Source organism: Macaca fascicularis, chromosome 3 (assembly GCF_037993035.2).
Source record: "Macaca fascicularis isolate 582-1 chromosome 3, T2T-MFA8v1.1".
Lineage (NCBI taxonomy): Eukaryota > Metazoa > Chordata > Mammalia > Primates > Cercopithecidae > Macaca > Macaca fascicularis.
In genome coordinates this window covers 5368906-5381769 of record NC_088377.1, presented here as the reverse complement: position 1 = coordinate 5381769, position 12864 = coordinate 5368906, and positions in this window count along the sequence as shown.

Genomic DNA, 12864 nt, shown 5'->3' with positions numbered 1-12864 from the left:
GGGCAGGCTCTCTGCTTTCAAGATGGCACTTTCTCCCTGCATCCTGATGCAGTGGAAGGGATAAGGCAGCCTCTTCCACCCTTTTTTTAAGGGCACCAATCCCATGGATGAGGGTGGGGCCCTCAGGATTTAATGTCCCCCGAAGCCCCACCTCTTAATCCACCACATTAGAGATTAGATTTCAACACAGGGACTTTGGAGAGACAAACATTCAGACCATAGCATGTGCCTAAATTCTAGAGGAAAGGGAGTAGGAGACAGGTTTCTATGGAAGAACAAGGTTGCTTTGGGAAAGACATGTGGGCTTTTAGCAGGGCAAACAGGAGATGAGAAAGTGAAGGATAGAGTTTGTTTATGCAGATGTGAGTGTTCATCATGGTCATGAAACTCCCCTGGAGAAGGAATTTATAGCAGGTTTACTCTTGATCTCTCTCCTAGGAGGAGAAGCCACCTCCAAGAGGGAATTATGGCACTTCTCACCTCTCAGAAGTTTCTTTTAGTAAGAGAAGTTATAAGAAGGTTTCTTTCTGCATCTATTAAATCTTTCTTATATGACTTCAGCTTAAAAGAATATTTATGCCGACTCTGGGGTTCCTAGGGGGTCCCCACCCTGTATCCCTGGATCCAAAGCCCTGAAAACCCCCTTCAGGCATGGTCTTCTGGGTCCTGCCCCAGGTGTCAGCCAGGCAGTGCTGCGATTTGACCAGACACCCAGAGGTCGGGCCAGGAAGGGGAGGGGAGGCAGGTGCTGAGGAGGCCAAGATTTGTCCCATAAGACACGACCATACCAGGCCCCTTTCTACCCTTAAGCAGAAGAGAAGGTGAGGGTGAACGGGGGAATCTGTCTCTGAACAAGGGGCAGAGGACCACTTTTGCAAGCCCAGAGAACTAGGTGGAATCTGGGTTTAAAGACATCAGATGCACCTGCCCAAATATTTCCCTCCCAAGGCTCAGGGTCCCCTTCCCATGTCTCAGACCCTTGACTTCAGCCCCGAGATGGCCCATTTTCCTCTTTGAAGCTGTAGCCACCCACTTCTAGTCTTTACAACCACCATTCCTGTGACCTTCCAGCCACTGTGCCTCCCTCCACTGCCACCCGCCCACTCACTGTGCTGAGGGGGAGCTCCCTGAACACTGGGGCTGAGAATCTTCTCATCCCAGGTTCTGGGACCCTCAGGGCCGCCCAGCTGGCAGGGATCCCACCTGGACAGGGTCTCATCTGCAGAGTCTGCCTCCTGGGACCCCTTCCCTAGACCCAGAGCCTGAGAGAGGGATTCTCGTGGCCACTCCATTGAGTGGAGTCCCAGGACTCTTTAAGAGGTGGGTGCGGGCTGAGACCAGCGGAAGGAGCCATACTCACCCATGGTGCTGGGAAGGGCAGAGGGAACAGCACGGTGCAGCTGGGCAGGGATCCCCAATGTCACTGTCAGGTGTGAGCCCTGAGGTGCCCAATGTCACACTGCTGGGAACTGAGCCTCCGCAGGCCCTTCTCTAAACCTGCGTCCTTCTCTGTTGCACTGGAGATCCGGGAGATGATCGTGATAGGTATTATTACCTGGTAGAGACAGGGGTCTCACTAGGTTGCCCAGGCTGGTCTCGAACTCCTGGGCTCAAGTGATCCTCCTGACTCGACCTCCCAAAGTGTTGAGACTGTAGACATGAGCCACGGTGCTCTGCCTCCAGGAAATAATTTATATATAAATCTCTCATGGGCAACTGTGTAGCACCTGACGTGTTGGTGCTCACCTCAAATTCTCAACATCCTTATCATGTGGAGACACTGAAGTCACTGAAACATCCCTTGGGGGTTGTTGCCAGGGACTCGGGGGAGGGAGGAAAGGGGGGTTGTTTTCCACGGACAAAACTGAAAAGTTTCAGTTTTGCAAGATGAAAAAGCTCTGGAGGTTGTTTGCACAACAATGTGAATATACTTAGCACTACTGAATTGTACACCTGTGCTCACCTAACATAGTACATTTTATTTATGTATATTTACCACAACTTTTTTTTTTTTTTTTTTTGAGATAGAGTCTCGCTCTGTTACTCAGGCTGGAGTGCAGTGGCGCGATCTTGGCTCACTGCAACCTCCACCTCCTGGGTTCAAGTGATTCTCCTGCCTCACCCTCCCAAGTAGCTGGGACTACAGACGCACACCACCACGCCAGGCTAATTTTTGTATTTTTAGTAGAGACGGGGTTTCACCATGTTGACCAGGCTAGCCTCAAACTCCTGACCTCGAGTGATCCGCCCACCCAGGCCTCCACAATTTTTTCTTAAAGTTTCTTGGAGAAGTGGGCTGGGGCGTCCTGATCCCATCTCAGTACCATATTCCATTCCAGCCACATCATAAGGATGGATCATCTGATGAGGATCCCATCGGATCCTCCTGATCTCAGTGCCATACTCCATTCCAGCCACATCAGCCTAACCCATAAAACAAGGGAGGAGACGGCAGCTCAGATAAGCCCACAAGCCTGGGCTTTTGTACCATCCCCACAAGGAGGAATGCCATCGTCCCTTAGGATGCAGAGTTTCTGGGTTCCTACAAAAGCCTCCTGTCCCCAGAGGGCTCTCTTGGCCTCCCGCCCTTGTGGAGGGTCCCTGGCATCACCCCAGGACCTCTGTCAAGAGCCGGGGCTCCCAGGCTCACGGTGGTCCAGTGGTCCCGTACAGGTGTGGCTGGTACACACTCTGCTGAGTGATGCAGCTGGCGTTCAGTGTTTGTAGCAATGGGGTCGGGCTTGCATGGTCCCTGACCTCACCTGTGGACTTACAAAGTCTCTGGTCCCACACGGCATCGAGATCTGCTTCCTAACTGAGGCAGCTTCAATTTAGCTTCCAAGTTCAATGGCCCTGCCGTAGGACAGGGGCTCACCTACAACAGTTGGGGGAGCAATCCGCAGCAGGATAGAAAGAGGAGGAAAAACTAGAAGCTGAGAACGAATGGACCCCAATGCAGCAAAATGCTACTGGTGATTGCATTAACATAGATAATAGCCTGTAGTCGTTCATTCAGTCTTTTCTTCTTTCTCTCATTCCACAAATATTTCTGGGGCTCCTCCCTATGCCTGGCACTGCGTTACGCACAGCAGACACAGAGGTCAATAAATCTGTGATGTCTGTTTCCCTGAAGCTGGCATCCTCCAGGTGGAGACGGATAATGCACCAAAATGATGGCAGGTGCTGTGCTGTCAAGGGAGTCGACATGGTGAGGACGTCAGGTGCAGCTGCTGAGGAGGGGGCATGGCAGCCCATCTTTGGGTCTGGCGGTCAGGAAGTCCTCTCAGAAGAGGTGATGTTGGATCTGAGATCCAGAGGGTGACAGTGATCTTTGGAGGGGCCGCCCATCTAGGGAAAGAGCAGAGACAGTGATCATATCATCTAGTATTTCAGCCCCTGTTCATCTAGCTCGGCTGACAAATGCCCTTGTGATATGGTTTGGCTGTGGCCCCACCCAAATCTCATCTTGAATTGTAGCTCCCATAATTCCCACACGCTGTGGGAGAGAACTGGTTGATAATTGAATCATGGGGTTTTACCCCATACTGTTCTTGTGGTAGGGAATAAGTCTCATGAGATATGATGGTTTTATAAAAGGAAGGCCCTTTCATTTGGCTCTCCTTCTCTCTCTGTTCCCTGCTGCCATGTAAGACCTGCCTTCACCTTCCGCCATGACTGTGAGGCCTCCCCAGCCACATGGAACTGTGAGTCCATTAAGCCTCTTTTTCTCTATAAAATTACCCAGTCTCAGATGTGTCTTTATCAGCAGCGTGAGAACAGACTAATACACCTTGCCAGTGTTTAACCTTAGAGGTGTATTCCTCTGCGCCAGTAACGGAGCCATTGATATTTAGAGGATCAAAGATGCAACTGTAGGCCAGGAACAGTGGCTCATATCTGTAATCCCAGCCCTTTGGGAGGCCAAGATGGGCGGATCACTTGAGGCCAGGAATTCAAGACCAGCCTGGCCAACATGGTGAAACCCTGTCTCTACTAAAAATACAAAAATCAGCCCGGAGTGGTGACTGGCACCTGTAATCCCAGGTACTCAGAAGGATGAGGCAAGAGAATCGCTTGAAACCTGGGAGGCAGAGGTTGCAGTGAGCCGAGATCGTGCCACTACACTCCAGCCTAGGTGACGGGGTGAGACTCTGTCTCAAAAAAAAAAAAAAAAAAAGATGCAATTGTAATGAGTTCGGTGTATTATATGAGCCCCCAAACACTCATGTTTGCCAGGTGTGTGTGTCACCATGAGATGGGGCACAGGGGCTGCCCTGGCAGGAGGGTCACCTGGAGAAGGCGTAAGCCCTGTGGGGGACCCAGTGTTCATCCACACTGGGGCTAGGCATGAGAGGGTCCTCCAGCAGAGGCTGCACACTGAGGAGGAAAACCTACAGGGTTGACTTGAAGCTGGGACACCTAAGGAGAAGCCCCAGTGTTCACACTGTAAAACCAGCCGAGACACTGGCAGGCATACTGGCCAGGTGTTTGGGCACAGCACATTCCCGGCCATCATGTGAGGGCGCGTTCTTCCACCTTAAGGTCCCCTGCAGGGGTGGCAAAGCCATGTGCCTTGAGCTCTGCTCAGAGGAAAGAACATGACAAAGCTAAGGGGACCTCACAGAGGCTGTGTCAAAAGAGGTTCACTTCCCTTCTGCCAGACACGGGCAGGGGTCGGGAGCGTGTGCTGCTCTGACTAACTGCTTGTCTGCAGCTGACACCCAAGTCCTCTTGTTTGTTTCAACGTCTTCACGCAGAGATTGACTTTTTTAAATCAAAGGGACCAACATATCTTCTCCGAAATCTGCAGGGCCAAGGTGGGTATAATTGCTTACAGGGGAACCTGAGAGTGCCCCTCAGCAGTTCTGACTCTAAAAACTGTTGCACTCTGCGGCGTGTTACCCCCACAGAGGGAGGCGGTTCTTGTTTATCCAGCAAGCGTGTGACTAGGTACTTAAATCGTGACGGCCACCTCTCCAGCAGCTTGACAGTCCCCCACTGGCAAACTCGAATTTTCTGGAGGTCAAGTAAGTCTATAAAATATCGCAGAACCCGCACGTTCTAAATCAGAGGAGGTGACAAGAGGCCGAAAGGGTTTCTGGCTCTTTAACTCCCTTCCAGCAAAAGGGTCTTGTGATCCCTCCACTAAGTTCAAGATATGAAGATACCTCCTCAGAAGGAAGGCCCTGGGTCCGGTCGTGGAGGCCCAGTGTGCAGAAGCTGCCTAATGAGCCACTCAGACGGGAGATTTCCAACGCCAGGTTCAGCTTGGGCTCAGATGACCCATGTCTAACCCGACCGGGCGCTGTCAGCCCCTCCCAGCCCAATCGGCTCCTTCTCCTTCCTGGACCCACCCCTGAGCCCCACTGATTGTTTTTGGCACGGGACAGCCAAATGGCTCTGCCAAGGGGCAGATCCTGAACGTTTTCAGCTCTGTGGGCCACGCTGTGCTGTCACACGCCTCTGCTGTTGTCGTGGGAAAGCAGTCCTGAACAATGTGTCAATGAACCGTGGGGCTGGCTTTCCACCCAATGTTATGTTCAGAAAGGGGCAGCGCCCGGACCGAGGCTTACAGGATTAAACTGACTCATCTGGGGCCCGCATGGAATGTGAGAGGGAACTTGCCTCACCCACGGGCCCCCATCTCCCCATGAGTGGACACGCTGGGACCAGAGAGGGGGCTTCACACTGTGGCTTCCAGGAGCCCCCGCAGGCTCCGACAGGGCTGGGAGAGCCCAGCAGATCATGTGGGGCCCCCTTCGGTCTGTCAGCGTCTTCGCAGCTTCCTCTAAAGAAGGCAGAGCTGTTCTGCTAAACGCAGGCAAACAGTGCAAAAGCTGCCGGCCTCGAGGCTCTTTCGGTTCCCAGATGGCCTCTGTGACTGCACCGAAGCAGTGGCCGCTAGGACGGGATCCTCAGACCGCCTTTGTGATTTTGCACATAAGCAGTGGCTGCTTGGATGGGGCGCTGTCGCTGGGCTGACCAATGTCGCTGGTGGGAGCCCCTGCCCCAAGTTGCCCCTGTCTTCTGAGTGACAGCCCCTAGGGTCCTTGTCAGCCTTCTGGGGAGGCTCCCTCCCTGCTCTTCCTTAGTTCCGGAGCACAGGGAGCCGCCAGGTCGCAGGGCCCCTTCCAGGCTGGTATGTGGGCAGTCTGGCAGCACCTGCTTCAGGTCCCTGTTGGAACTTGGCACGCAGTGGGTGGGTGGCGGGGGGAGGTTTACAGGTTTCCAAGGGGTCCTGGGTGTCCCGGCAGCAGGCCTGCCACACCCATGAGTGGACCCCAGCTCCCTCTGGGGTCGGGGGGCCTGTGTCCTCACAGCACAGTGCCTCTGACAGTCAAGGAAGGGGACTCGTGAGCCGGGTCGTGTGTTTACAAACAGCACTGGCATCTTGTGGAGCAGTTGCGAGCCTGGCTCACTCCCCGGGGCAGGAGGGCTGATTGTGAGGCTCAGTGGTCCCGGTGGTTGGCCTGGGCCTTGCTGGCTGCTGGTCACAGCTCCAGCTGGAGTAGCTCAACCTCTGCAGAAGGTGGGGGAAGGGTGGCACTGGGGTCCTCTGTGTCCACTGGGCAGGGCTGCCCAGGAGGCCTTGAGTGGCAGCCGGTCATCACTGCCCTTCCATCCAGGGCACTAAGCTGCCTGGAGACTGAGCACCACCTGAGGCTGGCACGAGGGCCAGCCTCACACACGGCACTCCTCACACACATGGCATCCCTCACACACACGGCACCCCTCACACACGGCACTCCACACACACGGCACTCCACACACACGGCACTCCTCACACACACGGCACTCCTCACACACACGGCACCCCTCACACACGGCACTCCTCACACACGGCACTCCTCACACACGGCACCCCTCACACACGGCACCCCTCACACACGGCATCCTTCACACACGGCACTCCTCACACACGGCACTCCTCACACACACGGCACCCCTCACACACGGCACTCCTCACACACACGGCACCCCTCACACACGGCACTCCTCACACACGGCACCCCTCACACACGGCATCCCTCACACACGGCACTCCTCACACACGGCACTCCTCACACACACGGCACCCCTCACACACGGCACTCCTCACACACACGGCACTCCTCACACACGGCACTCCTCACACACGGCACCCCTCACACACGGCATCCCTCACACACGGCACTCCTCACACACGGCACTCCTCACACACACGGCACCCCTCACACACGGCACTCCTCACACACACGGCACTCCTCACACACATGGCATCCCTCACACACATGGCATCCCTCACACACGGCACTCCTCACACACACGGCACCCCTCACACACGGCACTCCTCACACACACGGCACTCCTCACACACGGCACTCCTCACACACACGGCACTCCTCACACACACGGCACTCCTCACACACACGGCACTCCTCACACACGGCACTCCTCACACACGGCACCCCTCACACACACGGCACTCCTCACACACACGGCACTCCTCACACACGGCACCCCTCACACACACGGCACTCCTCACACACACGGCACTCCTCACACACGGCATCCCTCACACACACGGCACTCCTCACACACACGGCACTCCTCACACACACGGCACTCCTCACACACACGGCACTCCACCTCGCACACGGCACTCCTCACACACACGGCACTCCTCACACACACGGCACTCCTCACACACACGGCACTCCACCTCACACACGGCACTCCTCACACACACGGCACTCCACCTCGCACACGGCACTCCTCACACACACGGCACTCCACCTCGCACACGGCACTCCTCACACACACGGCACTCCACCTCGCACACGGCACTCCTCACACACGGCATCCCTCACACATACGGCACTCCTCACACACACGGCACTCCTCACACACACGGCACTCCTCACACACACGGCACTCCACCTCGCACACGGCACTCCTCACACACACGGCACTCCTCACACACGGCACCCCTCACACACGGCACCCCTCACACACACGGCACTCCTCACACACGGCACTCCTCACACACACGGCACCCCTCACACACGGCACTCCTCACACACGGCACCCCTCACACACGGCACCCCTCACACACGGCATCCCTCACACACGGCACTCCTCACACACGGCACCCCTCACACACGGCACCCCTCACACACACGGCACTCCTCACACACACGGCACTCCTCACACACGGCACCCCTCACACACACGGCACTCCTCACACACACGGCACTCCTCACACACGGCATCCCTCACACACACGGCACTCCTCACACACACGGCACTCCTCACACACACGGCACTCCACCTCGCACACGGCACTCCTCACACACACGGCACCCCTCACACACGGCACTCCTCACACACACGGCACTCCTCACACACGGCACTCCTCACACACGGCACCCCTCACACACGGCATCCCTCACACACGGCACTCCTCACACACGGCACTCCTCACACACACGGCACCCCTCACACACGGCACTCCTCACACACACGGCACTCCTCACACACATGGCATCCCTCACACACATGGCATCCCTCACACACGGCACTCCTCACACACACGGCACCCCTCACACACGGCACTCCTCACACACACGGCACTCCTCACACACGGCACTCCTCACACACACGGCACTCCTCACACACACGGCACTCCTCACACACACGGCACTCCTCACACACGGCACTCCTCACACACGGCACCCCTCACACACGGCACCCCTCACACACACGGCACTCCTCACACACACGGCACTCCTCACACACGGCACCCCTCACACACACGGCACTCCTCACACACACGGCACTCCTCACACACGGCATCCCTCACACACACGGCACTCCTCACACACACGGCACTCCTCACACACACGGCACTCCTCACACACACGGCACTCCACCTCGCACACGGCACTCCTCACACACACGGCACTCCTCACACACACGGCACTCCTCACACACACGGCACTCCACCTCACACACGGCACTCCTCACACACACGGCACTCCACCTCGCACACGGCACTCCTCACACACACGGCACTCCACCTCGCACACGGCACTCCTCACACACACGGCACTCCACCTCGCACACGGCACTCCTCACACACGGCATCCCTCACACATACGGCACTCCTCACACACACGGCACTCCTCACACACACGGCACTCCTCACACACACGGCACTCCACCTCGCACACGGCACTCCTCACACACACGGCACTCCTCACACACGGCACCCCTCACACACGGCACCCCTCACACACACGGCACTCCTCACACACGGCACTCCTCACACACACGGCACCCCTCACACACGGCATTCCTCACACACGGCACCCCTCACACACGGCACCCCTCACACACGGCATCCCTCACACACGGCACTCCTCACACACGGCACCCCTCACACACGGCACCCCTCACACACACGGCACTCCTCACACACACGGCACTCCTCACACACGGCACCCCTCACACACACGGCACTCCTCACACACACGGCACTCCTCACACACGGCATCCCTCACACACACGGCACTCCTCACACACACGGCACTCCTCACACACACGGCACTCCACCTCGCACACGGCACTCCTCACACACACGGCACTCCTCACACACGGCACCCCTCACACACGGCACCCCTCACACACACGGCACCCCTCACACACGGCACTCCTCACACACACGGCACTCCTCACACACGGCACTCCTCACACACACGGCACCCCTCACACACGGCATCCCTCACACACGGCACTCCTCACACACGGCACCCCTCACACACGGCATTCCTCACACACGGCACTCCTCACACACATGGCATCCCTCACACACATGGCATCCCTCACACACGGCACTCCTCACACACACGGCACCCCTCACACACGGCACTCCTCACACACATGGCATCCCTCACACACATGGCATCCCTCACACACGGCACTCCTCACACACACGGCACTCCTCACACACACGGCACTCCTCACACACGGCACTCCTCACACACACGGCACTCCTCACACACGGCACTCCTCACACACACGGCACTCCACCTCACACACGGCACTCCTCACACACACGGCACTCCTCACACACACGGCACTCCTCACACACGGCACTCCTCACACACACGGCACTCCACCTCACACACGGCACTCCTCACACACACGGCACTCCACCTCGCACACGGCACTCCTCACACACACGGCACTCCTCACACACACGGCACTCCTCACACACACGGCACTCCACCTCACACACGGCACTCCTCACACACACGGCACTCCACCTCGCACACGGCACTCCTCACACACACGGCACTCCACCTCGCACACGGCACTCCTCACACACACGGCACTCCACCTCGCACACGGCACTCCTCACACACGGCATCCCTCACACATACGGCACTCCTCACACACACGGCACTCCTCACACACACGGCACTCCTCACACACACGGCACTCCACCTCGCACACGGCACTCCTCACACACACGGCACTCCTCACACACGGCACCCCTCACACACGGCACCCCTCACACACACGGCACTCCTCACACACGGCACTCCTCACACACACGGCACCCCTCACACACGGCATTCCTCACACACGGCACCCCTCACACACGGCACCCCTCACACACGGCATCCCTCACACACGGCACTCCTCACACACGGCACCCCTCACACACGGCACCCCTCACACACACGGCACTCCTCACACACACGGCACTCCTCACACACGGCACCCCTCACACACACGGCACTCCTCACACACACGGCACTCCTCACACACGGCATCCCTCACACACACGGCACTCCTCACACACACGGCACTCCTCACACACACGGCACTCCACCTCGCACACGGCACTCCTCACACACACGGCACTCCTCACACACGGCACCCCTCACACACGGCACCCCTCACACACACGGCACCCCTCACACACGGCACTCCTCACACACACGGCACTCCTCACACACGGCACTCCTCACACACACGGCACCCCTCACACACGGCATCCCTCACACACGGCACTCCTCACACACGGCACCCCTCACACACGGCATTCCTCACACACGGCACTCCTCACACACATGGCATCCCTCACACACATGGCATCCCTCACACACGGCACTCCTCACACACACGGCACCCCTCACACACGGCACTCCTCACACACATGGCATCCCTCACACACATGGCATCCCTCACACACGGCACTCCTCACACACACGGCACTCCTCACACACACGGCACTCCTCACACACGGCACTCCTCACACACACGGCACTCCTCACACACGGCACTCCTCACACACACGGCACTCCACCTCACACACGGCACTCCTCACACACACGGCACTCCTCACACACACGGCACTCCTCACACACGGCACTCCTCACACACACGGCACTCCACCTCACACACGGCACTCCTCACACACACGGCACTCCACCTCGCACACGGCACTCCTCACACACACGGCACTCCTCACACACACGGCACTCCTCACACACACGGCACTACTCACACACACGGCACTCCACCTCACACACGGCACTCCTCACACACACGGCACTCCACCTCGCACACGGCACTCCTCACACACACGGCACTCCACCTCGCACACGGCACTCCTCACACACACGGCACTCCTCACACACACGGCACTCCTCACACACACGGCACTCCTCACACACGGCACTCCTCACACACACGGCACTCCTCACACACACGGCACTCCTCACACACGGCACTCCTCACACACACGGCACTCCTCACACACACGGCACTCCACCTCGCACACGGCACTCCTCACACACACGGCACTCCTCACACACACGGCACCCCTCACACACGGCACCCCTCACACACACGGCACCCCTCACACACGGCACCCCTCACACACACGGCACCCCTCACACACGGCACCCCTCACACACACGGCACCCCTCACACACACGGCACCCCTCACACACACGGCACTCCTCACACACAGCACCCCTCACACACACGGCACTCCTCACACACGGCACCCCTCACACACATGGCACTCCTCACACACATGGCACCCCTCACTCACATGGCAGTCCCGACCCCACCAGAAAGGCGTCGAGACTCCATCTTACCCTCGGGGAAACTGACACTCAGTGAGGCAGGGCCAGGCTGCCCTGCAGCTGAGGGCTGGAGATCTGCACACCCCAAGGCTTTGCTTTCCTCCTCACCCTCCATGGCCTCCACTTGGGGCACCCATGGACCACCTTGCTCCCGAGCCAACCTGACGTGGGGAAGCAGCAATGGAGACAAGAGTAAAGACTGGCAACAGGAAGCCTTCCCCAAAGGATCCGGCGGAGCCTCTCTGGGAGAAGCACCCCTCCTTTCCGGGGCTGCATCTGAAGGGGAGGTGCACTCTTAGCTGCCCCCTCCACCATCCCCTATGGGCCACAGGGAGGCGGGGCTCCTGCCTGGGCTGGTTCTCCCAAGGGAAAGCATCCGATAAGGTCATAATAGCACCTTCTCCAGCCTCTCCTGGGGAGCTCTAAGGATAACCTCACCTCTGCCACTACCTGTGAGCCAAGGAAACACGGGCACAGCCTCTCATTCTAGAAGAGGGAAGAGGCAGAGAGGGGAAGCACATGGGTTAACGGCAGGACCCAGGCCTTCGAGACCTCCCCAGGCACAGCTGACCCCATCCTGGTTTTGACGACGGATTGACAAGCATTCATTCAACATGCTTTGCTTGGGTACAGACATCAGATTCATCAGATGGGATTGGGGGTGGATTTGGAGTGGGACCACTTCACGGAGAGCCTTGGTTTCCAGAGCACTTGGATGCTT